Here is a 26,138-nt window from a genome sequence, read left to right as displayed (position 1 = left end):
ATTACTCAGGCAGATCCCCTGTGAAGAAAGAGGGTACAGTTCCAGGGCTTCGTGGTGGGCTATGCAGGATGCCAGAGTGGCAGAAGACCAACACCGTCTCTCACACTAGGTGCCAGTGACTCCCCTGGGAGACAGCGTACTGTGGTTTACTCCCCTTGCCCCACCAAGAGTGGAAGCCAAACTGATCCATTGCTTCTCCTCACACCTTCCATTTTCTGGAACTTCTCAGAGGGCCAGAAGTGCATCATGGAGGAGATTCTGAATTTTCTGCAATTGAGGTATATGGAACTTCAGTAATTAATCTGGTAAAATTAAAAAGATGTTATTCTATTTGCTCCCTAAGTTTGTAAGAACTATCTACTGGATAGGAACAGGAGGAGTCTCTATATAGAGACATAAATATAAAGATAGCTATAGATATTTCCAGGGTTTCTGTGCTGTTCAACTTCACGGCATAGACTTCACATAGTGCAGGCAGCACACAGTGGCTCAGATGATTGCATAGAATGTATTATATTTGGTATTTGGCAACTTGTCATATAAGTGTATGTGAAAACATTTTTTTACATTTAAAGGCTACAGAGTGCTACATTGTATAAATGCACCACAATTTACATAATCAATCCTCTATTGATGTACATTTTAATATATGGTTTCCCTATTCCAATAATGCTGTAATGATCATCTTTTACATATATCTTTCTGTTTTCCACTTATTTACTTCAGATAAGTACCTAGAAACATAATTGATGGATAAAAGCCATGCCTGTTTGTAATTGACGTACATCTCTCATCTACTGCATCTCAGCTACTGCATCGGTAGCAGATGCTCACATGAAAAATAAATATTAGATTGATTTTGTTGTTTGTTTTCTTCGTTAATGTTATGGCCAAGATTTTCATGTCACCTCCTTCAGGCCAGTCCCCTATAACAGTGTGTGTCTCCATGTGTATGAATGGTGATGGGCAAGGGGATGTCAGCTGTTATTGCAGACACTAGCAACTTGTTCACCCCAGCCTTTTGCTGGGGTACCCAGCTAAATACCACATCGCCCATACTTCCCTGCAGTTAAGTCTTTTCATGGGACTGAGATCTAGGCAATAGAAGGAGAAAGTGGGTACCATTTTGAGACCTGGCCCATGAGAATCTCCCCCAAAATCTCCAATCTCTTTTCTTTTCCAGTCTGCCTGCTGAGTACAGGGTAACATGGGATCTGGAGTGATTTCATAAAGCACAGCCTTTCTTCACCATCAATCCTGACCCTTCTGCCAACCTGCTTCAGTCTATAATTGTGTGTTAAGCCACTGGAGGGTGCTTTTTTTTTTACACAAAAGCTGCCACATGGTAAATATTACACATGTGGCAGTAATTCTTGCAGTTCTTATTGGGAAGGAGGATGTTAAGTGTGACAGCATGAGGAGGTGGGTGAGTGAGCTCTTGAGATTCTAAAGTGTGGCTTGTGGAGGGAGAATTGAGAAACTTGGTAGTGCCTATGAATAACTTGGATTTTATATTATCTTGCCAAATTCTCTGTCAGTTAAGATTTCAAGTTTTAGACAACTTTTGCTTTCTCCTAAAGCCACAATTTTTTATTCTGTAAAAATTGATAACAACAAGAATAACAACTTTCTTTTGTTGAGCATGTACTCTGTGCCAGGTATTGTGCAAGCATCTTTACATTTATTGTTTTACATAATTCTGGCAAGAAACCAGGAAAAGTGATTAATTAGCCCCAATTTATAAGTGACAACATGGAGGCTTATGATGCTCAGGTTTATGCAACTAGAAGGTGGTAGTGCTGGGATTTAAATTATAGCCTACTTGAATAAAAATATCTGGACTTAAATCACAACCATATTACATATCTCAAAGGCTTGTGGTAAGAACTAAGCAGAGAAAAATTCTCAGCTCCTCAACCCCCCTTCCCACACACACTCATGCTTATTGAAGCACTAATTATCTTTCCTCATCCCTGTCTCTTAGCATAGATTTTAAGCCACCTCAAAGGGTATCTTTGTCAACAACTTTTTGCCTTAGTGATTGTACCTCAGTCATTAGATGTTCTAAATTGAATTTATGATTTTAGATACAACTGAAAGCCAAAATTTGTGAAATATTTTAGTAATCTTCTTACCCTCAACTTTTCTCTTAAAATTTTCCAAAATTATATAGACTTCCAATGACTACACTAACAAGTAACTGCATTTATCACACTGATTCTGCAGATCAAAAGTTCTCTTGGTCAAAGATAATACCTTGAAGGTACATAAAGGAGTCTGTGCAATCTCATTTTTGGTACCATCCCCAAATAAAATCTGATTAAAAAAACCACTTGCTATCATTTTGGTACACAGAGAGAAACACACACACACACACACGGAAATATGCTTTACCCTGTAATAAAAAATACAATACTTTATTTCAGCAAGATTGTTTCTTTGCTTTGTTGTTATTGTGGCTGTTTGGTTGGTTGGTTTTGCTTTTTGTTTGTTTTTCTTTAAAGGGCTGAATTAAATCAACTTATTCTTTTGGTGGCCCATGGAATAAAAAGCTTCACTGCTTAACATATTATATTTCACTAAAGCATTCTGGTTTCACAGCCAATGCCTAATTCCAACTCTGTAATAATAACAGCTGCTATTTGTAGACCTTGTACTATGTGCCAGAAAATCAAGCAAGTGCTTCATATGACACAACAACCTATGAGGAAGATTCTATTGTCATCTTATCCTATCCTACCAAAGTGGCAATTAAGCTTATAGAAGTTAAATCATTCCCCACTAGTGAGCCGTCAATGAGGGGAAGGGTCTGCCTGTCCCAACAGTCTGAGCATTTGACTTTTATGTCTATTACTCTCTCAGCTTTCTACTTTTATGGCTAAGTCCACATAAAATAGATATTAAAACTAAGGGTGTATATGTATCGAGTGCTTATTGTGTGCTGTGCACTATTCTACATCATTTATATCATAATTCTCTTTACTCTTACCTATGAATTATGTATATCATTTGTCCGCATTTTATAGATGAGAATTCTGGGACCCAGAGAAGTGGAGTAACTTGTCCAAGACTACACAAGTGAAATAGTAATAGATTCAAGATTTGTGCTAAGTCAGTCTAACTGCAAAGCTGATGCATTTAGTCACACAGTGTACCACCCAGAGTAAAAATGTGTGGAGACTCCTCTGCGCCTCCTGCTTGGAACTACTTAACATACACACTGTCTTGTGTTTTTCCATCCCCAAAGAGCAGATACTGCTTCAACACATTCTATGTTTTTTTTTTTTCTAATACAAAAAGGTTTTTCTTCTCTCAGCATCCACACACAAAGAGAGCAAACATCATTTATTTATCTCAAAGAAATCTGGAAATCCCAGGCCTGACTAGCCTCCAAATGCCCCTCAAGTGGAAATTTTGAAAGTGAGAACGTGTTGCTATTTTTGACTGCCTCTCCATTCCCAGAGAGCTCTACTTTTCACTCTCAATTGCTCTTGCTCTCAGCGTCTACCAACCCCATGGCTTTTGTAGACTACTTATTCATCATAATGCACAATTGCATTCCCTCTTGTTTTATTTAGCACAAGTATGCACTCTCCAGTCCTTCCTCCACCTCTTTGTCCATTTAGTTTCCATATCACCTACTGGTTTGCTGGCTCCATAATATATTTCTAATGAGGTAGGACACATTCAGAAAGGGCCAAGAAGACTAATAAGAGCTCATTCAAAAACCATAGCTATCTGCTGCCACTTGAGATTTCCCTGGGATTTATGACCTTAGAATCCCACTGCCCTACACTCCCTGTCATCTTGCTTAAATTCTCCCAACAGCCTTCCCTTTACCTATCACAAGGATCACTAAAAGAATTTTGTAGCTGGGCGCAGTGGTTCACGCCTGTAATCCCAGCACTTTGGGAGGCTGAGGCGGGTGGATTACCTGAGGTCAGGAGCTCGAGATCACCTTGGCCAACATGGTGAAACCACGTCTCTACTAAACACACCAGAAAAAAAAGAAAAAAAAAGAAAAAAACCTAGCTGGGCGTGATGGCCTGTGCCTGTAATCCCAGCTACTTGGGAGGCTGAGGCAAGAGAATTGCTTGAACCCAGGACGCAAAGGTTGCAGTGAACCAAGATCGCACCACTGCACTCCAGCTTGGGCAAAAAGAGCAAAACTCTATCTCAAAAAAAATTGTTTAAATGGATAATCGAAGGACTAGAATATTTTTTTCCCAATATTAATAAGGGTCTTAGGATTCAGTGGCAGGAATGATGGATTCAGAATTAGAACTTCTCAGTTCTATGGTCATTTCCTAGGTATAAGATTTGGCTCTCCATCCCCTGCCCCTGTAAATTGGAGATAAGTACACTTGCTTACCTAAACATTCTTCAGAGGGTTTTTGCACAGTCACCTCTGGCTATGCATAAGAGAGAATTATGGAATTTTTAAGGGATCTACAAATAGAACCCCCTCTGCATGAGCTCTCCACCCCTTAGTAAGGACCAGGATTTGTGGGAACCACAGTCAATATGTTATACTACAGCTGACAACACAATGAACTGACAGAAACCATTACTGAGTAAACATTTACGGAGCATTTGTTATATCTCAGCCACTTTACTAGGTGCCAAAGAACTAAAGATTTTCTATGATATAGAAAATCAATGAAAGTATGCTATGGAAACCTGTTCCTTACTGGGCACCTTGATGGGTCCTAGGTACAAAACAGTGAAAGAGAGAGCCCCATGTGGTATAGCCAACTAGGGGACAAGCAAACAGAAAATTTAAACATACTGAGGTGGAAAAAAGAGGATTCTATGGCAACACATCAAGGGACACTTGATTTAATCTAGTGGTATAGAATGTATCACCATAGATAGTGATAACTGAAGAAAGTTGTTTTAGTTTCCCATGGTTGCCATAACAAAGTCACACATATAGGGTGGCTTAAAACAACAGTATTCTGAGAGTTCAGGATGCCAGAAATCCAAAATCAATGTGTACACAGATTGTTTCTTCTGGAGTCTCTGAGGAAAGGCTGTTCCATGCCTTTTTTCCTGCTTCTGTGGGTTGTGGGCAGTCTTTGCTTGGGGTTGTTTGGCTTGCAAATACATCACTCTAGTCTCTGACTCCATCTTCATATTACCTTTTCCTCTGTGTCTCTCTATGTCCCTTTCTGTCCCCTATAAGGACAGTGGCATTGGATTTAATGCCCATCTTCATCCAATATAATCTCTATCTCTATTTTAATTACTTCTGCAAAGACCTTATTTCCAAATAAGGCCATATTCTGAGGTTCCAGATGGACATGAATTCTTGGGAGGCATTATACAACTCACTCCAAAGGAGAAGGAGACATTTTAAAGAGTAATTGAGAACAGACTATGCAAAATCCTAGAATGAAGAAAGATTATGATGCACTGAGAAATTTGATTTTTAAAGTCAATATGGCTGAAGGAAGGAAGGCAAGGGGGAGCTGAAAGAGACAACAATGGACAGAAAGGAGAACCTTGTCAATTAAGCTGAGGAATTTGGACTTTCTTCTGAGAATAACAGGAGATAATGATGTGTGATTCAAATAAAGGATTGACATGAGACTCTTTAAGCAAGATCCTCCTGGCCTTGGGGAGAGGACCAACTGTGAAGGGATTAGAGGACAAGAGTCCAGTTGGAGGCTGCTGTTGATGTGGAGTGAGGGAAGGCGATGAACTGAGTCATAGGAGTGGCAGTGGAGGGAGAAAGAAGTAGCAGGCTTGGGGGAAAAAAAAGACTGAATCAATAAGGACTTGCAGGGTTTAAGGCAAAGGCATAGAGTTATAGATTGTTATACAACTTATTGTTGACAATTGTTTTTCTTTGTCTTAATAGCTGGCTAGATTTCCCATTGACTACAACGATTTTCCTCAGAGATACAACTGTTTATTGGAAAAAAAGTGACACTACTGGGACAATTTATTTGAATATTCCTGCGTTAGTATTATTTTGCTTTCAAGTAATCATAATTGAATTTAAAATAATGTAAAAAATAAATAAATAATGGGATGTGTCTACTCACATCCTGGGAAGTGAGATATAGGCTTGGCTAGGTCTAATGATTCAAACACCATCATCATAATTATTTTTCTTTCTTTCCTTTAACTCTACTTTTTCCCCCGCTGGTGGAAACAAAGGTTGCGGTAGTTCCAGCTCACATCAACTTTATACTCAAAATCTCCCGGAAGAGAGTCTCTCCCACTAACCTTGTTCAGTGTCTTGGAGAAAAATCGAATTGTTCCAGCTTGGATCTTCTTTCCACCCCCGAACCAATCCCTGCCCTGCAGTGAAAGGAATACTCTATTAGGCCTGGATCGTGTGCCTAAATTTGAGCATGAGTAAGCTTCATCTGAGCCTCATGGACCAAGCAGATTATTATGAAATTGGTAAAAGAATCTTCCTCAAATGAAAGGCTGTGGAATGCATAAAAATAAAACTAACAGACATTTAACTAACGGACATCCACTGCAATGGTGTCAAGCAATCATTTTAGGTAAAAGATAAGACTATGAATTCATAATTTATTACTTCAGGTTATGCTATTTCCTAATTCATTCATCCGTCCATTCTTCTATTCATCCATTCACAACATGTTTATGAAGCACTAGGCATTTAAAAGGGGCCAAGGAAATCAACACTGAAAAACATTTTTGTCTTCAAGTTGCTTATGATCAAAGAGGGAAAACAGATGCTTCATAACTTCTAGGCAAGCCCGAATAAAATACCGAATAATGGTATAAATAACAAACTTTCAAAACATGAAATATGGGATAAATATTCCATTTGGAAGCTCAAGAGCAATGTTGTGGGGGAAATGACATTTCAATGAGGAATTAAAGAACAAATAAAGATTTCAATAACTACAAGACTGTTCCAAACTGAGGGAACACTAGGAACAAAAGTCTAGGATGTGTTAACTTGCTTGGTAGTTGAAGAAAATGATAAGAGACTTGTATGGCCAAATGCAGAATGTCTAGAGGATTAGAGGAAGGAATATGACCAGAAAGGTAGCTGCTTGGAGAAAAACTATGGAGGATCTTGAAATCCAGAGCACAGAAGGTCAACTATTTTTTATAGATATTTTGGAGCCAGTACAGTTTGCTGGTAAGGAGTTGAATAATCTGTGAAATAATCTGTGTTTCAAAAGATAACTCAGAGAAAAATGACTTGTACTCATGGATGCTGTGCTCCCCAAAGTCAGTTCAACTCTTTTGACCTTTCCATTTAGCTTTTCCATTTCTGGAACTCTGGAAATAAATTAGGTATTTTAAAATATTTAAAAACCACTTTCTCTGAAGAAAAGAGGTCTTCAGTAGTTGATCACTTTTGTAGTAAAAATTCCAACTGCCACCTTTCCTAGAGAAGTGGCCAAACCTCTGCAATTGCATGGCCTACTTTGCTTCAATATACTCAAGACAGAAAGTTGCAGCAAGGTCATGAAATGGAGAGTCACAAACATATTCACGTTCATACCTACTGCCATTTCCAGACCCTTTTAGCACTCTTAGAGCTTTTGATAGAAAATAAAACTGCATTTTAGCAGTTAGTTTGTGAATATATGTTTGTTCCATTTCTACCTCTGTTAAATATGCCCTCATTCCCACTTTCTTTGTCAAAAGGAGAAAAATGTAAGGAATTTGTGTTTGGGGGTATGGGGGGAGTAATCTTAAAAACAATTGCACTTTGAAAGAAAGTGAAAAAATGTTTATCTTCAGATTTTATTTTTTTCTTTTTGGGGCAAGAGGTCAAAGACATCAGCATACAGTTGTGAGTTGATATACGCCATGCAGGAAAGAAAGTCATTGGAATCATAAACTCATGGAGAACGGCATTTCTCAATCTGCACTGGTGATAACACGTTTCATATAACCACACCACCCCTTCCCTGAAGACACAAACAGCCCCCACATGAGATGTGATCCTTTTGGCTGGCAAGTGGGATGTGAGTGAGAAGCCCTTTGAATATAAGGCATCAGTTCTCACTTTGGAAGGTCTGGCTTACACAGCCACCCCAGCCAATCCCACACATTCTCACAATCACCATAAGGAGAAATTCATAGAGTGTTAAAATAAGAAGAAACTTTGTAGACCACCCATTTTTTTTTTCACGGAGAAAATGAAATAATTGAGAGATGTTATTTACTGTAGGTGAAGATTTATGACAAAACTACAAATGCTGAAGTATATAGTCCCTTGTATGTGATGGCACTTTATAATCTAGAAAGCATCTTCATTCCCAATCTCACCTCTAGTTTTCATAGCAAGTCCTTGAAATGTGGCTTATTCCCACTTTACAGAGAAGAAAACTGAAACTTACAGGGGTTAAAGTAACTTCTCTAGAACAAAAGAGATGGCAAGAATTGAGTTGAGACTGGAATTGTGATATTCTGAGTATTAAGCTGCAGCTCTTACCTTGATATTGCATTGCCTCTCAAAAAATTTCACCAAATTACCGCTTGTTTGGTATTTGTTGTTATAAGACATTCCAAAGGAGAATTTCATAAGATTTCCTTGAGTTCCTAGGAAATTAGCGGCACTGAGTGCAAAATTGCATGGGAGTAAACATAGAATAGCTGTTAGCACTGTTTCTGTCACAGAAGAATGATAATATAGCTGGGGTCACCAGACAAGCACACATTAAATAAACAGAGAACAATTCAAAGTGGGCCACAGCTAAGTGCTGAATGGTTATGGCAACATTTGATATAAAAAGTGATAGAAGGGAGTGATGATTAAGCCTAAAGAAATCAGGAAAGGTTCACAATGATTCTAACAGAAGGATAAAAATCTAGGACTTCTGCAGCACGTACACCTTAGCACAGGATCCCAGTACTACCAGCCTGTGACTTTGGTAAGTCATTTAAATCCTCCAAACCTCCATTTCTTCATCTGCAAAATGTGACAACTCCTATATCTGAGGGTCGTGGTAAAGACCAAATGGGATAAAATATCAAGTCCTTAGCATAAGGCATGACACACAAATATTTCTATAAGGCCTTATTAAGCATGAAGAATTTAGACTGACCTGGCTGGAAGGGGAAGACACTAGGGGCAGCTTCCACTTGGTGCATGTGCTAATGAAGTAGAGAACACAGCTGTGCACCTCTGTGCCTGGCTTTGTCATGCTGCTCCGCCAGCCAGTTTGCTTGAGCTGACTTTGGCAGTCTAGGAGGACACTAACAGAGGTGTGAAAAGCTCTGGGCCGATTGTCACGCCAAAGGAAGGCATCAATATTTGTAAATGAGTGCTTTTAGAGCTTGGGAAAAGCTCAAGCCTGGATTTATAAAGGAAAATAATGGAGTGCTCTGAAACCAAACATCAAAACTTCTGAGGAAGTGATGGCTAGAAACAGGAGGTAATCTGGCTCCTATAAGAATGCCAAAAATTTTCCCGGAGACATGAACAAATCTCTGGGACAGATTATTTGTTTTCCTGCAAGTCATCACTTAGAAAGCCTTCTTGATCTTACTAGTGCAGTTCAAATATCTATTTGATATTAGTTAATTTTACCATGGATAGAGGTAATGGAATAGAAACACTACAGACAATAATGGTAAGTGCGTGGTGTAGTAACATAAACGTGTTTTATTGAGGAACAGTACAACTCTGGGGAAAAAAACAAAACAGAAAACTGAAGAGGTATGGAAAGAGGCTGGAGGGTTGTATTAGACTACTGGGCTGCCATAACAAAAATACCACCGAGTGGATGGCTTAAACAACAGCAATTTATTTTCCCGCAGTTCTTGGTGCTAGAAGTCTAACATCTAGATGTGAGGGTTGGTTTCCTCTGAAGTGTCTTTCCTTGGCTTGTAGATGGCTGTCTTCATGTTCACACGGCATTCTCCTTCCATGTCTATCTGGGTCCAAAATCCTCTTCTTACAAGAACACCCATCATATTGGGTTATGGCCCACATTAATGACCTCATTTCAACATAGTTACCTCTTTAAAGATCCTATATCCAAATACAGTCACATATTGAACATGTTGGGACTTCAACACAGGAATTTGAAGGTGGTATGTCAAAATTTTAAGCAAAACAAAGAGAAGAAAGTTAAATGACAAGGAGAGGTAGAGATAAACATCCAAAAATGGTAGGGTGAGGAATTAGAAGTTACAATTCAGAGCAAGAATGACAAAAATCAACCAGGACAGGCAAGCACTTTTCGGAAATATTTAGATATATTCTGAGAGGTTGGATTTTTTTGTAGTCATGCAGAATGAGGTTGACTTCTTTCATTTTGTATGAAGTTTACCTGCTATTTAAAATGTCCTAAGGGAGAAACCGTGATTCCTCTAGAAATACATAAAAGAGGGTAGAAGACTTAAGATTGTAGAAGTTGACACATCAGTTAAATAGCTTTTTGTTGTTGTCTTTGCTTTCAACTTTGAACTTTTGCACAATGTTTCCAGCTTCCAAAAATGCTTTTGTTTAAGCCAATACTTTCAGAAGATATTCATTTGGAATTGTTTTGGGTAGTATAAGCAGAGTTCTCCTCTAACTAGGAACAGAGTAGAACATGTGTAACCAAAGTCAGAAAGTCCCACCTTGAGCCACAGGGTAGATGGATCTAAAAGTTTTTTACAGTAAGGATAGGAAGGCAAACTCAAACTGTGAGTTGGTAAGTCCTCTACTAAAAACTTCCATGACTGCTCAGTTCATTAGCATGAAATTCAGTCTCCTCATCACAGCCTACAAACCCCCACCTGATCTGTCTCACCCACTGCTGCAACCTCATTCTGTGCCACCCTTTTCTTCTTCACACTGCACCTTATACACTGGCCTTCCTTCTCCCCTTTCAACATGCCAAGCTTACTTCTGCCTTAGGGCCTTCATCGAGGGGTCCACCCTACCCTTCTTTCTCTTCCTTCAGATCTGTGCACAACTTCTCCTTCGTGTCATGCAAATCTCAACTCAAATATCGTCTTCTTAGGTAAGTTTTCTGTGATTAAAGAAGCCATCCTCCCATCTCATCTTTATTCATTATTATTTACTACTTTTCTCTCATGTATTCATTCATGAATTTTGTGTTTATTATCCATTGGAATAGATACTTCTTAAGGAGAAGCACATATTTTCTTATTCTCTGCTACATTCCCAGCAGGGAAAACTTTATTCAATGAATGAGTGAATGAATGAGTGAACATCACCTTCATCCATGCTCAAGGACATAGCATCCATACATGCACAAACCTTCTCATGCAAATTGGAGAACCAGATATTCAAATCATTCATCTTCAGCTAAAAGTTTAATCTCTTCCTTACTAATCTTTTTATTCATATTATGTCTCCTCCACCCCCCAAACACAGCTTTAAAGTAATTTACAAATCATAGAATCACTAGACTTGGAAGAGCAACTAAAGTTTATAGTGCAGTTATCCTACTCGGTCTTTTATATGCCATTGCATTGTTTCTACCAAGAGGTTTTCTAGTGTCTATGAGAATACTTCTAGTAAAGGACAACACCTCCACCAAAAACTTGTCCAGTTTATCAGCTGAAAACTTTCAGTGTTAGTGTTGGTGCAAACAGAAAAAATGAATTTCATTTTATTCTTTTCATTTATTTAGTTTCTCACTCAACACATATTTGTTTATTTATTATGTAAGCATCTCCTGGCAAATGAATACTATATTGTAGTTACTACAATACAGCAGTGTGTAAGAAAAGCAGCCTCTTCCTTTATAGAGAGTTGAGGCAGCTGGGAAAATAGACACTGTGTACATAATTACAGGAAAAGCACTGGAAAAGGGGCAGAGAGTGCCACTAGAACTGATAACTGAGGGACATAGCCTGGACAGGAAGGGAGGAGCATGCATGAAGCCTAAAGGATAAGTATGGATTAGACAGCACAAGTAGGAGCACCAAGGAAGTGCTGGAAGAAGAAAGGGCAGTTCCAACCAAAGGAGAAATATGTCTGGAGTTTCCAAAACTAGAGGGAACTGAGTATGCTGCCAAGGCTGTAGCATGAAATTACATAGACGTGCGAGTGTTCACTTCCTCAGTGACCCCACTACAGGAGAAGCAAAGACTAAAGGGCAAGGCAATGAGACTGGAAGAGGGGAAAGAACAGAATTATTCAGGAATATGTAAGCCATCTAAGACTCTGAACTCTTTGTTTAAAGTGATGTGAAGTTATTGAAGTGTTATACAATGGGGAAAGACATGAATTGGAGGGAAGCAAATGTGAACTGGGGAGGCCACTTATGAAGCTGTGGTAGTAGTCCAGGCAAGTGACGCAAATGACATACACTACAGCAGTGGAGAGTTGAGATGAAGAGAAACAGATTTAAGAGATATTTGGGAGGTAGAACCTACTTGTTGATACTAGCTCCCTCTGCTGTATTATACAACATAAGTAGCTTCACATGTCCACCTGACCACACTTCAGCTTTTCTAAGACAAACCATGTCATTCTTATCTGCTTTCCTAACTTGGACTTATGCAAGCAGCAAAGTCATGGATATTTCAATGGTCATCTGTTGACTGTGGACCGACATCCTCTACCATTCTCGTTATTTTAGTCCAAATATACACTCTCTCAATATGTAGTGGTGGTATATCTCATGATGCCTCTAAGTATATATATCAACCCTCAGGTGGTAAAAAGAGCAAAAGAATGATAGCTGGAAGAAGCAAATTCAGAAGACTAGAAAAAAAAGGAAAGAATCATTTGGTTCTTCAAGAACTATTCGGTTATTTGAAATCTTCAGGAACCAATCATATTCCATTAGAGTTCAAGACTTGTTTTGGGAACCAGTATACACTAAACTTCTTTGCATAAAAAGATATGACACAGATTGACCGATAGATTCTGAGACTAAAAACAACTTTAGAAACAGTATTCAGTGAAGCAAAAATTATTCCTCTCTTAAAAGATGGGCCTATTTTTCTTGTGATCACAGAAGGGGGTGATTTCTGAGCGCAGAAACGCAGCCAGGTCTATCAAAAATACCAGTCACAGGGACACGTTTATTTTGAACCAGCATATTCTGTTGACATCTCCCCAGGAGAAAGTACAAGAAACTGACATTAGCTTTAGATCTAAGTTGAGACAGCAGCATGAAATCATATGGACATTTGGATGTTATCTTCCCCAAAGAGTTTCATCTTATATAAATTGCAGGAAACCTGACACACATATTAAAATTTACTATGGTTGAGTTAGAGCTAGGAAAAAAAAAAGGAAAAAATGTTGCGTCTAGTAATAACATCCATTATCACCTGATACACGTTTTTTCCCTTGGGAGCATTTCATGACATAGATTTTCACATTCAACCAAAAACGTTTTATTTTCAATGAAAATACAGCAGGTGTATTCAGCCACAGAGAAGATTTGGCTAAAGTAAATGAACACCCTGTTTCTCTCTCTCTCTCTGTGTGTGTGTGTGTGTGTGTGTATCTTTTCTTAGTGCTCACCTTTATCATCATCAGTTTGGTGCAGTCACTCATCTATCAGCAACATTTATAAAACTGTCTACTTTGAGCAAGAGCCTTCAAACCCAGTGTCTGTACAATGAGAATATCTCAGAACATCTGAGGAAAAACCCTTTGAGCTCTACAAGCTCATTTGTCTGTCATAGCCCACAGTGTTTCCAAACACACTGCAAGAATGAAAAGCTTAAAAGTTGCTACTCTAGGTTGCTCTGCATGGTCATATCTAACTTTGACCAAAGATTCCATGTGTAAATGTTAAAAACAGACTTGGGAGAATGTTTGCTCATATATTACTGCAGAAAACATAAACTGGTACATCCTACTTGAAAAGTTATTAAAAGCTTTAAAAATGCCCCCAAATCCATTTCCAATAAGATCACTCCTGGAAAGCTATCCTATGGAAATATCCAGAGACTAACATTATATATGTGAAGAGAAATGTGACCAGAAACCAAAATACCATCAGTAGAAGAATAATAAATTTAAAGATTTAATTGTTATATTACCTCTTAATTGATGCATTGATATGCAACTCATAAAAAAGATATTTTCAAAGGCCAATCCTACAAGGCTTGGGCTTAAAAGAAGAGAAGACATGCAACTATGCACATTCATATCCATTTTATATTTTTAAATTATATATGTAAGTGTAACAACATATATAATAAAGTTGAAATCACAGTGTAGGGTACACGGTAGGAACCCAAAAAATTAATTATTGAACAAACGAATTACCTACAACAAAATGGGAGATGGGTTTGGGGTGGCTATAATTCTTCTTTATACTTCTCTGAATTTTACTACTTGTTTACAATGAGAAGTTAATTCTTATAATAAGAAAGCCTCTGCAAGATGAGTAGGAAGAGAATTATTTGATATGAGTATCATGAAAAAATTGAAATGATTTGCTCAAGTTTGTACAGTCCTAACAATCTTGCTAGGGCTATAATGTAAACATCTTCTATTCTGGGCAAGTACATTTCCTGTTAAGCAAAATAGAAGTTTCTCTGAATTTTTCTTTGAAGTCCAGCCCTAAGCTCTCCCTTACCACCGTTAAATGAGAGAAGATCCAGTTGCCTGCAGGTACAACTCCTAGTAAGTCTCATCTCGGCCTTTTAGACCAAGGTTTTGATCATGGTTGGAAATTCAAACTTCAGCTCATGCCCCTTTGGTTCCCTGCTAGGGAGGACTCTGAGCAGAAGTGTGTCACAGGAACAGCAAAACACAGGCAGTGGGAAGAATAATTTCCCAATGGAAGTATTTCCTACAAAATAGCTGGTCTGCCCCTTAGGGCGTTATATTTTAATGTCTGCCAGTGTTGTTTGACTTGAACTTGGTTTTAAAGACTAATTAAGAATATACTTTTAAAAATAATGACTGTTTCCATTTCAAAATCATTATTTGCCAACCACTATGCTTAATGCCTCAGGTGATTGATGTCATAGAATCCTTACTAAAACTTTCGGAGATAAATAGTATCATTATCCCCATTTTACAGATAATGAAACACATTTAAGGAGGTGAATAATTTATTCAAGTGATACACAGTTATTAAGTGGCAAATTGAAGATTCAGACCATGATCTGTCTGACTTCTACCCTGCTTCTTAATAATAACATCATTATATTTGCTCTCCCTCCTCTTTTCCTCTCTGACTCACCTTGCCTAACCCAGAACCTGGAAGAAAGAATAGCAGGTACCCACTAAATATTTGATGAACTAATGAATGAATGAAATACTATATTATACAAAGAGCTACAATTGCAGGATTGAGTCAATTCCCTATTTCTGTGCAACAAACTATCTATAAATTTAGTGGTTTAAAAGAACAATTATCTCACAAATGCTGTGGGTCAGAAATCCAAGCATTAATGTGCTAGGTCCTCTGGCCGGTGGTCTCTTTCATGTGGCTGCAATTAAGATGCTAGTTGGGGCTGTAGTTATATCAAGACTCAAATGAGATAAATCTGCTTCTGAGCTGACTCACAATGTTGATGGCTGGATTCAGTTCCTCCCTAGTTATGGCCTGAGGCTGGCTTCTGTTTCTTACCACATGGATATGTCTTCATAAGGCAGTTCACAGTATGGCAGCTTTCGTTTATAAGAGTAAGGGAAAAAGAGAGAGAGAGAGAGGTATACAAGCCACCCTTTTTAGAATCTAATCTCAGAAGTGATATTGTATCACTTTTGTCAGATTTTGTTCCTTAGCAGTAAATCACTAGGTCTGTCCCACACTAAGGGGGAAAGAATTATGTAATGTTCATTATGAGTGAAACAAACAATAAAGGCATTAATTTTTTTTGATCAAAGCAAGACTATTTCTCATTGGGGTGATCTGAGAAGACTTCATGGACTTGGAATTGAAACTGAGATTTTAAGAATGGCTTACATTTATGAGTTTGACTTTTTTAGATTCCACATATAAGTGAGATCATGCAGTTCTTGTCTTTCTGTGTCTGGCTTATTTCAGTTAGCATAATGTCCTCCAGGTTCATCCATGTTGTCACAGATGGCAGGATATTCTTCTTTTTTAAGGCTGAATAATATTCCACTGTGTGTGTATGTATATATACACATATATACACATATTTTCCACAGTTTATTCATTCATCTGTTGACAGACACTAGGGTTGTTTCCATATCTTGGCTATTGTGAATAATATTGTTATAAACACGGGGGGCACAAATATCTCTTTGAGATACTGACTTTTTTTTTGGATATATACTCAGAAGTGAGATTGCTGGATCATATGGTGGCTCTATTTTTAATTTTTGAGGAATCTCCATACCGTTTTCCATAAATGTCTATACCAATTTACATTCCCGCCAACAGCGTGTTCCTTTTTCTCATGTCCTTGCCAATACTTGTTATCTTTTGTTGAACTCATAAAAGCAGAAAGTAGAATGGTGGTTGCCAGGGGCTGAGGATGGGGAAATTAGGAACGTGTTGGTCAAAGAATACAAGGGTTCATTTATACAAGATGAATAGGTTCTGGAGATCTAACATATAGCATTGTGACTATGGTTAATAATACTAAATTGTATACTTGAAATTTGCTAAGAGAGTTTATCTTAAGTGTTCTCATCACACCCCAAAATATTATAATTATGTGACATGATTAATACAATAATTAGCTTGATTGTGGTAATTCATTTTATAATGCATATATATACCAAAATGCCAAGTTACACACCTTAAATATGGGCAATTTTTATTTGTCAATTATACCTCAATAAAGCTGAGGAGAAAAAGAATGGCTTCTGCTTAGCAGAGGAAGCACAAAAGGAGGACGTTCATGTGTAAGAGTCATGAAACACAGCACAGAGAAAAACAGAAAAAATGACAATGAATGATACGATTTTAATGTCAGTAATTGGCTCTAGCTGAATGTTTAACGAAGAAGAATGAATAGAGGTTATGTCTTCAGGAACTAGTCGAATGCCTTGATCATAGTAGATACATGATAAATATTTGTTGAATGAATAAATAAACTCCCAGGCCTTTTCTATATGCAGCTTGAAAACAGAAACAAGATCATGAAACTAGCCTTTTAAATGTGTATTACCTCAATCATCTGTGTGACTTTTGTGAGCAGTCAGGGCTCCAGTGGCTTTCTGAAACACACAGTTCACAGTGGGACTGGGACCGTTGCAGGTCTCTCAGCTGTGGATGGGGAATGAAAGAGCAACCACAGAGGAACCTTCCAGCTTCAGGTTGGTTTCAGGGTTGTGGGAGAGGGATAGGGAGGATGGCAAGAATTGGGAGTGCCAAGACAAAGGGCACCAGTGATGACAGAATGCAAGAAGCTGCATGTTTTACCACAAAATCTGTTGTCTTGTGTGGTTGGCAGTATTCATAAAGCTCCAGTTATATCTCACTGATTCCTTGCATGAACCTCACTGTATGTTATTTCATGTATATCAATTACAAATCCTAATTAAAATGCCTCTGGCTTTGTGGGATGAGATTTAAGACATGCTAATTAGTTTCTGTTGTGACTATGATTAATGATGATGATGTTGTTGGCAAAGGGTTGAAGGTGGGCAATAGCGATGGTGGTTGGGAGCTGTGGAGCTGTCATCATTACTATTAGCTCACAAGTCTCTTCTTTGCCCAGAATGACAAAGTTGAAAGTTAAATGTGTTTGTATGTTTGCATATGCAAAAAAAGTGCCTAGTTTTATCATGGAATTTAGAAGTTTTTCTTCCTAAGCCAAAGCACAAGTTTGGATTCACACACACATTTGCACACATGTACCTGTATGCACACACAGAAACACACACTTACATATTTACTCCTCCCCTGATGGGAGCTGGAAGTCTATTCAGTGACCATCATAAGAAGAAGCATCTCATTTCTTGAAATCAATGAATTCTGTATTGTGCTTTCTAAGGGTCAATAATGATTGGGAAGTTAAAGGAAATGGTAGAATCTGAGGAGTTCTAGAATCAGGAATTGACATGGAATGCTCTCCTAAACTCTATTTCAGCCCCAGTATATACACAAGTAGAGATAGAACTAACCACTGATGTTAAATGCCTCCACAAAGAGACAGAACTTTAATTTTCAGAGCATATCTAAATTAATAGGCAAATCCTCCATGCATATAAGCAATGAGCCCAAATGCATATTATTTTCACTTATCTGGGAACATTTTGCTTGTTTGTTTTCTTTGGTTTTGGTTTTTTGGTAGGAGACAGAAGGCAGCTACAAGGTCCAGAATGTTGCTGTCTTTTATTTAAGTTTTAAATCTTTGGCCCAATTCTAATGTCTTACTTTCATATTTTCTGTTTTTTTCCTCTCATCTATCCTGTAATAAAGCACTGCATTGTGTTAGCATGAAAAAAAAAGTGCAGCAGTATGGAGCTACATCCTCAAGATGGTACAAGTCTCTTGGGGAGACTTTAGTTTTTTGATATACAATCCTATGTTCTAAGTAGGAGATTTTTATTAAGCAGGTATTAAAACACCCCCCTTTGCTTTAGGTTCCTTATCAGTGTGGTTACTGTGGCAAGGCAAATAGAAGTTTATAAGTAAATGCTTCACTTTTTCATCTCTGCTTATACTAGTGCCTAAATCTAGAGAAATTTCTTTTATATAGCTCAAGGAAAATACTGTTATATCTGATTAAGTTCAAGATGCAACTTTCACTTTATGTTTTGCTTTTTAATGAACCCAGTGTTCAAACTGTTCTTTTTTTTTCTTTCCCTTTACCTTGCAGACCTGTGAGAATAGTAAGTGAGAAAACGCTGTATTCAGAATTTAGGAGGTTCACACACAATAATTTTACTCTGTCTGCTCCAGCCAAGAACATAAGACTCTAGGGATTTGGGTTGAAAAGCAAAAGTAATTCTAGTCAGGATTATATAACCAAGGACTGAATGATCATAATTGGCAATTTATGGAGGAAGGCCTTATTTGCAGCTTTCATTAATTTTTTAATATCTTTCTTACTATTTTCTGAATGTGCTTTTCTAAGTGTCCATAACCGGCTTCTTTTTCTGTTTTACTTTTTTTTTTTTTAAGTAAACCTGTAAGTGCTGAGGAATATATTGGTAGGAAACCTAGCCTATGTTTTCTAAATGCTGCTATCTAGTGTTGAGAAGGTTATGCTGATCACCTACTGTGTGTAAAACACAATAATAGGTCATAGAAATCTGAAAATTTTAGTAAGTATTTACAGAGCTTAATTGTCACATGGCAATATTAAACATATGTTTTTTGAGTAGATATTGAATTCCAAGCTACAGAAATGTCATTTAAACTGATATTTAAAGGCTGAAAGGGATCTAGCCGAGTAAGACACTTTATTTTTTAAAACACGTATTTTTAAATTTTATAAAAGATAGGTTCTTGCTGTGTCACCCAGGCTGGAGTGCAGTGGCACAGTCATGGCTCACTACAGCCTCAACATCCTGGGGTCAAATGATTCTCCCATTTCAGTATCCTGAGTAGCTGAGCTACAGGTACAAGCCACCAGTGTCTCACTGTGTTGCCCAATCTAGTTTCAGACTCCTGGGTTTAAACGATTCCTCCTGTCTCAGCCTCCCAAGTGCTGGGATTAGAGGTGTGAGCCATTGCTCCTGGCCTGTAAGACACCTTAACATAGGGAGATATAAAAGCATCTTTCAGGACTCTCTTGACTGTCACTTGTTCAGAGAAGACTTCCCTTGATTCCCTCAATCTAAATAAATTTCTCCTCTACCTTTCATTTTACTTTCTTATTATTTATTATAATTTGTTTATTCAATGCCATCTCTGTGATTGGTTAGCATCTCCTACATTGCTAGAGTATAAATGCCACAAGGGCAAGTATCGTTTCTGTTTTATTTATTTGTATAGCTTAGTACATAGTCTGGTAAATAATGGTGTTACATCAATGTTCATAAATGAAAAGATTAAAGACTGTAACACATTTATTGAGCACTTACTGTCTGCTAAGCACTTAAAAACATCTTATTTAATCCTCTAAGAGTGCTCCAAAGTTGATATTAGTTTTATGTATGAGGCAACCTAAACTCAGAAAGGTTAAATAAACTTCCTAGACTCACAGCTAGTAAGTGCCAGAGTTAGGATTTAACCCCAAATCTAGTCTTTTCCTTATAACAGCTATACTGCATGGTTCCTTTCTCCTTCTTGCCCTTCTTCCCTCTCTCTCTCTCCTTCCCTCCCTCCCTCACAATTTATAAATCTCTTCTCTCTGTTTCTCTCTCATTCTTTTTCTTTCTTTCAAAATACCTTATACATACAAAAGTTTACGTAACATATTTGCACAGGTTTAGAGAGCATTGAGGAAACACACACCCATGATCCTGCCCCGCCCCCAAGTTAAGATCCATCGCTCTGAAATAACCATGTATTCCCCTTATCACAGTTACCTCTTTTATTCTAAATATTTGTGCCAATCATTTTCTTGTACTTTTTAATAGTCTCATTGTATATGTAAAATTCCTTAAACAATGTATTATTTGTTTCTGCCTATTTTTCAACATTATGTAAGAGAAATCAAAGTGTGTATGTTTTTTTAGTACATATTTTGCTCACCATTGTTTTTGAGATTCATTCATGGTGTATGTTGTAGCTATAATTATTTTAGTTACTGCACAGTAAATTGCTCATAATATAACACATTTAATTATTAAATTCTATTTTTGATGTATACTTGGCTTCATTATAGATTTTTTCTATTATGGATTTATTTTTCTGACACAGTAGTCTTCCCTTATCCATGGGGAATACATTCCAAGAACCCAGTGGATGTCTGAAACTACAGATAGTACCTAACCTTATATATACTGTCTTTTCTATACATACGTACCTATGATAAAGTTTAATTTATAAAGTAAGCACAGCAAGATATTAACAATTACAAATAATAAAACAGTACAATTACAATTTTTCTTGATTACTGTAACTTTATTTTTTTTTAGTTGTTTTTTTTTTTTTTTATTTCCATAGGTTATTGGGGAACAGGTGGTGTTTGGTTACTTAAGTTCTTTAGTGGTGTTTTGTGAAATTTTGGTGCACTCATTATCCGAGCAGTATACACTGTACCCAATTCGTATTTTTTTATCCCTCACCCCCTTCCCATCCTTTCCCCCTGAGTCCCTAAAGTCCATTGTGTCATTCTTATGCCTTTGCATCCTCATAGTTTAGCTCTCAATTAGCTTATGAGTGAGAACATACGATGTGTGGTTTTCCATTCCTAAGTTATTTCACTTAGAATAATAGTCTCCAATCTCATTCAGGTCACTGTGAATGCCATTAATCCATTCCTTTTTATGGCTGAGTAGTATTCCATTATGTATATATATTGTTTCTCAACATCTTATTTTACAGTGCTGGAGGTAACTGAATCTGCAGAAAATGAAACTAAAAGGGGAGGACTACTGTAGTTTGTTTAGAACATTTGCTCATATGTTTTCAAGAGAGAAAAAACTGTAATTTTTATTTCTCATACTATCCTCATCTCATTTTCAGTTTGTCATTTTCCAACTAATTGGAAAATATAAACATTCTTGTAATGAATCTATTATTATTATCTGAAAAAAATTGTGTAGGATTTGAGTTTTTTGTTTCTTAAATGTTGATTGAACTTACTTGTCTGGGTATTTTCTTCACAGGGATATTTTCAAGTATTAATTCTTTATTAATTGTAGGACAATTTAGGTTTTCTGTTTCTTCTTGTATCAGTTACTGGTCAGTTGTGTTTTTGAAACTTTCATCAACATTTTAAAATTTATTTGCATAAGATTGTGTGGTATATGTTTTTTAGTTTGTACCATGCCTGTAGTTACACCATGTTAAATCCTTAGTATCTTCATTATTAATTTATTGCTTCTCAGTCCCAAATCACCCTTCTTTTGCCCTATTTTGGGATGCTGAAGCTAGACTCTACAAATCAAATTTCTTCTTTTCTAGCTGGCCTTGTTATGTTTTGACAATAAGGGTCTCTCCAAGGAGACTGCAAGACTGGAGGGAGAAGTTTCCTGCTTCTGTCTGTTTTCCTGCAGTAGCAAGTTGTGGGGTTCATGGCTGATCCCAGCCCCAGGAATGATGGGTCAGATTGATGTGAAGCTGATTTCTTCATCAGTGTTCTTTAACGGGAGCACATTGTTCTTGTGGTTCTGGTGAGTGACTCCCAGCAACTTCTGTGGCAGCTGATGTGGCTGTGGAAAATCTCTGCCATATCCCAGAGGGTAAATCTTATCTTTACAGAGCCTCTCTTTGAAGCTTCTGTTCTACCCTTGTTCATTTTTAAGTCAACACTAAGGGCAGCAGCTGCTCTCTGTAGTTACTCTCTCTGTTGTGTCTTGGAGTCTTTTGCCCTTCCAACTAGTTTACTACCCTTTTCTTGGGTAACAATTCTTTATATTAAATGTTCTCTCTTCAAATTGCTGGTATGGTTTCTGTCTCCTAATTAAACCCAGATTCATTTAATTCATTAGTTATCTATTTTATAAAATGTGAAAATTTAAAGCAATGAAATTGCTTTCACTTGTATTTACCCGTAAGTTTGATATATGGTAATTTATGAGCTAAGTTATAAATATTTTTCAAGTTCCATCTTGATTTCCTCTTTGCTCCAGACATTGTTTTGAACCGTTTTTCCCTAAATGTATCATTTTTGTTATTATTTTCTAATTATGTTGATATACATGTTCACAAAACATGGCCTGAATGACACTAATCTTGTAAAGTGAGGTAATACTTCCTGTTTGGGCTGTCTGTAAAGAATAATTCATCTATAATTGTAGGGTCATTTTGATTATCTCCTGCTGAATAACAAAGTGTCCTAAAATGTAGTGGCTAAAAATAATAATTTATGTTTATGCTCACAATTTCACAGATTGACTTAGACCAAAGATTGGAGCTTCACATGCATTTTCAGTGAGATAGGGGCTGGTACTGAAGCCTTCAGAAAGGGAAACATCAAAGAAAGCATTTGCAATCGTATTTCTAGATATAAGGAGTAACTTATCTGGGAATAACTGAAACGTCTTGGGATGTTTGAACATCTGTCTCTCCCCCAGTGTTCACCCCACTTAATGAACTTAAGCTGCCTCACACGATGGTGGTATTTAGGTAACTGGGCTTCTGGCATGAAAGCTGGCTTACGCTAAAACATTCCTCTTGACTAAGGTGGAAGCTGCGAAACTTATAATCTAGCCTTGGAAGTCACACAGCATCCTGTCTTATTGGTTAGGCAGAGTTTTCTCATCGTCAGTGCAGGTAGGTTTACACAGGGTGTGAGCACCAAGAGGTGAGGCTCATTGGAAGGTCGTCTTTGGAGATTACAAGGATTTTTTTTTTGCATGACAATTAGAAGATTAAATGTGATCTCCCAATTTACTATCTCCATAATGTTTTATTTTAGTCCATCTTGATTTTCCTCTTTTCCCTAGATACTACTTATAATTTTTATAAATATATTGTTTTTGGTTTCGAACTATATTGACTTATGTTCAATATGGTCTGAATGAGACCAGTTTTTCAAAAGTCTGGTGGTACTTGTTGTTGGATTAAAAAAAAATTGATCTCTTTTTCTCTCAGAAATGTATGCTGTATCTCTTCAAAGCTTTCCTCCAGATCACTATTTATATTTTCAGCAGAATCTAATCTGTTCTTGTAACCCTCCGGTTACTTTTAAAATTTTGATTATTATATTTCCCAGATATGAAACTCTATTTGGTTCTTTTTCCCATCTGCTGGGCTGCTTTATAGTCTTTTTTTCCTTATTTGTGCTGTCAATCCTTTCTGTTGCTTCTCGAAACATATAAAACATACTCATTTTATATTCTGTATTTGATAATTTCATTAATGGAGACTTTGGTGGGATTATCCTCTCTGCTTTTTTTTTTTTTTTTTTGGCTCTAACAGTGCCTTGTTTTCTTATAAGACAAATAATTTTATGTTGTGAGATCATATTTTATGGAAAAGCCTTTGCAGGAATTTTTTGAAGCACAGGCTAAAGTTGGATTTCCGCAGAAAACATTGCATTTTATTCTTTTAGTTACCTCAAATTATGACCTACTTAAAATTATCTGCTTACAATTATTTAAGTTGCATAAGATAACAGTAATTGGGACTTGAAGCCAAGTAAAGGCAGCTGGTTGTTTATTAGTTCTCAAGGGAAGTTTCATTTATCCACCAACCAGTGCCAGGACAATGACAAAGGTATGTTGTCTTGTTCTATGTAGAGTTTATTTATCATTCACCCATACTTTGAAGGAGTAGTCCTTTAGGTTCCAAGCTAGATATCGAGATTGCCTAATACATTCTCACTAGTCTTTATTTCCATTCTCTTATGCCCGGCATAACATTAAAACCAAATCCTAAAGTCAATAATATTCATCGTATCCTCTCAAGGTGAAATTTGCCTTCAATATTAGCTTACCTCCCAGAATTCCCTTTTTTGGTGTGTGTGTGTGTGTGTGTGTGTGTGTGTGTGTGTGTGTGTGTGTGTGTGCAGATTGCAGATACTTTGTATTCCTTCCATGTCAATGGTAGCGATTTTCACCAGACTTTTTAGCTATTTTCAGTTGTAAACTAAGGGTAACCAATCCATCAGAGGGAAGGAAAAAAATAGTCCTCTATCTGTTTCATTTGTATTCCAAATAGTTACCAACATTGTATTCCTGACAATTCTTGCTTTCTGTAAATATATGGAAAGAAGGGAGTAGCTGAGTAAGAGATACTTCAGTGCCACTACTTGCATTACACTTTTACAGTAGACATTACTTGGGGATAAGAAGTGTTGTACTGGAAGAGAAAAAGGAAAAAGTGCCCTAGCCATATGGAGGAACCTGAGATGGTATATACTCACTTATTAAACTGAGTCACATTGAGCAGTTACTTTCATTATATGTTTTTTGTGGGCTTCCTATAGTTTACAATTAGTGAAAATGACCTTCAGGCCTGAAACTCCTTTGATTCCTCATTTTCTTGAAATGTCCTATTTGCTAATGTTCTTTTCTAAACCAATAACCTAAAATGTGAAAATACCTGAAATGTAGCAATGAAATACATCAACGTTTTCAGTTTCATGTCTTTGAAATGGTACAAAAGCAGTGTTGTCTTATAGATGAAAAACAGGTTTGGTTTGTAACCTGAAGAAAGTATAAGAAAGGAACTCTTTAAACATCCAGGATGGAGAACATAGATTCCGCATTACATTGAAATTATTAAAAAACTCCAGGCTGATTTTACATTCCATTAAGGACAGAATCTTTTTAGAGAAGGAGGCAAAAGGAAGGAGAAACAGACCAAATGTCTGCTGTCGTTTCCTAACTAGGATCCAAGTGTAGCTTTTAAATTTATGAGATCAGAACATCAAAAGATAGCAGCTAAATATATTCAAGTACAGTGGAAATTTTGACATAAATTTAGTGACTTAATTTTCCCCCTCAAGAAATGAGTTCATTTGTTTTGCAAGCTATTTTTTAGGACTTGATTTACATAGAGACCCATTTATAAAGAGTCAATAAACGGAATACCAGAGAAGAACATCAACTGAGTCAGATATCTGGGTCTGCAATATCGTTGGGTATCTGCCCCTGTGCTGTTTTCAGAGTGTAAATAGAAGACCTCTCAAAGGGCCCCCACTGAAGCAAGGCCAGGTGGAACATCAAATAGCACCATGAAAGGAGGTTGCCTTTCCATCCTCTGCAGTAAACTCTCTTAAAAGATTTAACAGTCCATGGGCTGTTTAACTCTTATCAAGCCTGGGACAGAGATTAGACTGTCCAACAGAGCCTAGAAAATGTTTAGATTGTAGACTTCAGTTGCAAAACTCCTCAAATAGTTTCTCGTTTAGAAAATGGAGGGATATGGGGCCAGGTATGGTGACTCATGCCTGTAATCCCAGCACTTTGGGAGGCTGAGGCAGGCGGATCACCTGAGGTCAGTAGTTCAAGACCAGCCTGGCCAACGTGGTGAAACCCCATCTCTACTAAAAATACAAAAAAAAAAAAAAAAATTAGCCAGGCATGGTGGTGGGCGCCTGTAATCCCCGCTACTCGGGAAGCTGAGGCAGGAGAATCTCTTGAGCCCAGGAGGCAGAGGTTGCAGTGAGCCAAGATCATGCCATTGCACTCCAGCCTGGGCAACAAGAGCGAAACTCTGTCTCAAAAAAAAATAATAATAATAATAAATAAAAAAGAGATGGATACA

This window comes from Nomascus leucogenys, chromosome 2 (assembly GCF_006542625.1).
Source record: "Nomascus leucogenys isolate Asia chromosome 2, Asia_NLE_v1, whole genome shotgun sequence".
NCBI lineage: Eukaryota > Metazoa > Chordata > Mammalia > Primates > Hylobatidae > Nomascus > Nomascus leucogenys.
The sequence above is the reverse complement of the archived record's forward strand: the minus strand, read 5'-3'. Positions refer to the sequence as shown.